The sequence below is a fragment of the Dasypus novemcinctus genome, chromosome 6, assembly GCF_030445035.2.
Source record: "Dasypus novemcinctus isolate mDasNov1 chromosome 6, mDasNov1.1.hap2, whole genome shotgun sequence".
Taxonomy (NCBI): domain Eukaryota; kingdom Metazoa; phylum Chordata; class Mammalia; order Cingulata; family Dasypodidae; genus Dasypus; species Dasypus novemcinctus.
The window spans coordinates 135,227,196-135,231,764 of NC_080678.1; the positions used below are offsets into that span (position 1 = coordinate 135,227,196).

At 46.6% G+C, this 4,569-nt stretch overlaps 1 long non-coding RNA gene across 1 annotated transcript; it reads left to right on the forward strand.

Moving 5' to 3' along the window:
- The first annotated feature begins 779 nt into the window (after positions 1-779).
- Positions 780-2,696, forward strand: LOC139439132 (uncharacterized). Its single transcript, XR_011648966.1, has 2 exons — positions 780-2,149; positions 2,280-2,696. It is a non-coding gene; the product is annotated as an uncharacterized lncRNA (long non-coding RNA).
- The last annotated feature ends 1,873 nt before the right edge of the window (positions 2,697-4,569 follow it).

Below are 4,569 nucleotides of genomic sequence, written 5' to 3' on the forward strand. Positions count from 1 at the left end.
TTATTATTTTTATATATTTATTTTTGGCTTTGTTTTGGCAGATATTTTGGATTGTAGAAGGGTTACAACTGTGGCAGGGGAGGATCACTGGTGTGGGGTGTTGGTGATGGGGGATCTGTGGGGAGGGGTGCACCCTGGACTTACCTCTAAGGCATATGAATATAGTCAAGGGGCCATGGGACTTTGTCCTGGTGGGAGGAGACCCACACCATGAAGGAAAGAATATTGAATTCCCACCTGGGGAGTCCTGCTACATCTCTAGTGGAGCAGCAAGGATCCCCAGAGGACAGGGGCGGTGCCCACGGAAGGAAGAGGCAACATTGGCCAGGCCCTGGACATTGATGATTGTCCTTAGGAACCTTGTTCTTGTATTTTCTTTTTATTTGAAAGTGGGATTTCTAAGAAGATACCAGGGTCCTATCGTTAGGCCTCAAAGCAGGGCCTTTATGGATAACCAGAGATGGCATGGAGAAAACTTCAACACAAGAATTAGGTAAACTCATTAATTGTGTCTGCAGAGGTAAGGAGCCACGGCCAATCTAAAGTGACTCAGACCCGACTCCCTGTGCTGCAGTTTCACTCTTGATTAAATACCCAAGTTACTACTAAGCATTTGCTTTGATTATGCATTAGTCATATGGATGAATACCCGTAGCTGGTTATATAATTGTACAATTAGTATATTCAGGAAATCACGCTTGCACATATATTGCATGATCAAGAAAGGGGCGGATAACTCCACCCCTGGGTGGGAATTTTACTACGTTAATTAGGCAAGTTGAAGTGAGGACAGCAAGGGGCTGCTTCTGCACAAGTCCAGACAACTGGTTGAAGCTGTTTTTCATACTTCATTGCTTCAACAGCATATTCTTGACCACCAAAAGTGGAATTTGGCACAAAGAGAGCTTTGCATTTCAGTACCTTCTGATTTACATACAATTCTTTTCTTTGTATCCTAGCAACAGGGAGAGAAACAAGTTACTTTCAGATATTCGGTCCTCCTACATCCATCACTATGGGATCTGACCTGCCAGTGGAAGTGTCCTGGGGAGAGGCTTACTGAGTAGAGGAGGTTCCAGAAGATGAGGCCCCGGCTCCCATCACTTTGCAGAGGGCCCCTCGGCACAGCGGCTTCCCACACCTGTTCTCAGGGCGAATCCACGTGAGCCACAGGGCCTGGGAGAAGGGCAGGCTAGAAGCCAGGCGCCCGGCTTGCTCTGGTGCCCGCGGCCCGCCCCTGCTCCGGGCTCCACTGCAGGACTCAGGACGCTCGCCCCTCGCCCAGCCTCGTCATTGCCTGCAGTGGAGCAGAGAGGGCAACGCAGCCGACCGGTCCTGTGCTTCGTCCACAAATCCGGCTTCAGCTGTGGGTGCCCGCTGGACTCTTCTCCGGCTGCCTGGCGGGGCTCCTGGCCACCAGGACACCCTGAGCCAAGGTCGCTTTCTCTGGCTGGGTCCCTTGAGCAGCGGGCTGAGCCCGGGAAGGAGCTGGGGCGCGCCGCGCTCACCGAGGTCCGAGGAGAAAGCTCGACTGCACGTCAGGGACCACAGCCGCCGACAAGCCAAGGCAGGCGCGCCCCCAGGCTCTGGTCTGGCCCTGGCCGACGCCCTAAAGCCTGCAACCGCGGAGGCCCAGGGGGATCCCGGGGGCCCCACGGTCCTCATGTCCGCGCAGCAGCCGCGCCTCAGGACGGCGGGCGGGACGGGCCGCCGAGGGTCTCGAACCGTCTTCTCACGCCCTTCTGCCCAGAAGCTTCAGTGAGGAGCCTCCCAAGCGCATTCGCTCCTAGGGCAGCTGCGGGGCCGAGGGGGCAGATCCCACAGCTGTCTGGGGATCCTTGGTGGCCCCCGCTGCACCCACAACCCCCTGGGGCAGGTGAGGGCCAGGTGCAGTTTCAGGTCCCCTTAAGTACTTTGTCTTGCTTGTTTTTGCCCGGACTCCACTGTTAGGTTCTGAGAACGCAAAGCTCCAAGGCTGCAGCAGTTTGGCCTTTCGGGAAGGAGGCGCCTCTCGCCAGTCGCCGCGCGCAGCCGCCCCGGACCGGGCTCGGGTCGCTCCCCAGGCCCCCAGGGCGCCCTGGCGGGCTCCTTCCTTCCCGCACGCGCAATCCGAGGCTGGGTCCTCCGCAGCGCCCAGGGTCTCCAGCAGGTGTGTTTCTACCCTGGAGCCGAGCCAGGTCCTTCTCTGCAGGTGCGGCGGAATGAGGCGCGATGGCGTGCCGGCTCTGCGTGCGCCCGACGCGCATTTTCCCTGCTTTGTGGTTTGCGGGTCTATTTAGGTCCTTGCTCTTGAAGACCTAATCCTACAGCACGCGATGACTCCAGCTGCAAAGTGCCTCCCACATCTGCAAGTCCTTGGGCTCTGCCTGGAGTTTCTTACCTTGGCAAGTGCCGGCTACCCCCGCCCCTGGAGGTAGGCGGTGACCAATTATTTGAAAGGCAAATAATTCACTTTTTTGTCCATTACAAATTAGTTAAATAAGAATTTATGTAAAAACACTTTACTTTCTAAAGATTTGATAACATCTTTTTTTTTTACTTTTAAATGTTATTTTACCAAATCTGCTCTAATTCTACATTAAGTTTTCCCCTCTTACTTGGCAATACTCTATCTTTTTAATTTCTCAAATGAAACTGTTAATACTGAATATTAATAGCTCCCTTTTATTATTCTCATTAAAAACCAATGAATATAACTCTGAATTAATCTGGCTGTTTAATTTCTAGATAAATTAACTCAGTTTCAAGAGTTTTGCATTAGGCTTATAACACTCATGAGGAACTCAGATTGGAATATTGTCTAAAATCCAATTTTCCTGCAGAAAATTAAAGCTCATATCGTACAAGGAAAAACTCCAGATGTAGATGCAATTATCAGCACCCTCATTATTAGCTACACATATGTAGAGAAATCTATTATGAGCAAAGTTCTTTTGGGGAAACAAAAATTCCAAGTTGCTTTTCTCTGGAATTTGTTTGCAACAGTAAACCACAGATCCATGAAAACAAAAGGTTCAATAGCACAGTCATCAGTAAAAGGTTTGAGCTGAGAAATGAGTTGCTTTTGTTTCTTTTTAAATCTTTAAACCCTGTACCTGACTAAAGAACTTGGGATTTTGTCATGTTTAATTTAGAGCTTGGGGATTGGTTATCATTGCTTTGGCCAAATGGCAAAGTTAGATTTATCAGAAACGTTCTCTCTTAATTATCTTTAACATAATCAATGTAGAAAACAATAAACAAAAAACAATTAAAATAAGACAGTTATTCTGTGAACAGTAAACACTGGATTTATTAGATTAGCAGATTGCAATGACATTTTTAAGTTAGCTTTCAATTCACAGTTTAATTTCTAAATGGGGCATAAGAATTATGTACAAGGGAGTGGATGTAGCTCAAGTGGTTGAGCACCTACTTCCCATGGATGAGATCCTGGGTTCAATCTCTGGTACCCCCTAAAAACAAACAAACAAATGAAGCAACCAACTCTCACTGGTGAGCAGATGTAGCTCAGTGGTTGAGCTCCTGTACAAGGTCCTGGGTTCAATCCCTGGTACCTCAAAAAAAAAAAAAAAAAAAAAAGGAATATGTCCAATAACATTATCACAAACATAAACTGTTATTTTGTTTTTTTACATATTGAAGATTCTTACAGTTTTCAGATCACTGAGGATCATATTGGTTTTCTGAGTGCATCCCACCTCACATGATTCTCTAATGTTACCAGCTAATGCTACTCTGCCACCATGTCCATCAGTTTACTCATCTTTTGTAATAGTGGATAGTTTTCATTGAATGTCACATAGATCTGGGTGCATTCACAGGCATTTAACCCCAACTCTATGTGGGTGCCCAGCTGCCAAGCCTCATTCAAATGCCCCCCCACAGGCATTCCCACTTCACTTTTCCCACCAGCCCCTCTTTGCTGCTGGCAGGTCCGCCTTGCCGTCCTTATGCTTTAGGTGCATTTTAACTCTTCTCTTCTCAGGGAGATGTTCTTTGCCCTGAACATGGCCCTCCCCACAGCACTTGACATCTGGACCATCTCCTTTCCAGTGTTTAAAATTTAGTAGTTATTTAGTAGTTTACAAGTTATGCAATCAATTTTAATTGACAAGTGGCCACAACTGATTTTCACATTTTGAATTTAATTGAATCTACTCCTTTTTAAATAGGGAAGTTGTGATTTAAGAGTAGTAATAATAATAAAATACCTTTCCTATCATCACTGGGACAGGTTCATAGCTAGCCAGCCCCTCCCTTACTAAGACACCATGTGGCCTTGAATTTATATATTCTCTTTCTCACTTTCAGCATTCTGAAGTAATTTTGGGGAGGTGAGATGATTTGTCCATCAACCCAAAACTTTTCCATGGATGTAATAGTGAATTGAAACCTTCCAAATCTTTTTTTTTTTCATTTTCTACTTATCTCTCTTGCAGCATGTACATATAAAGCTAAGAAAGTTAAATAAAATGGGGGAAATAATCAGATTGTTCCACCAATTTTGCAACCACAGAGGTAATTTATACTCTAAAGAATAAAGAAGTCAGTATAATAGTGTGCATT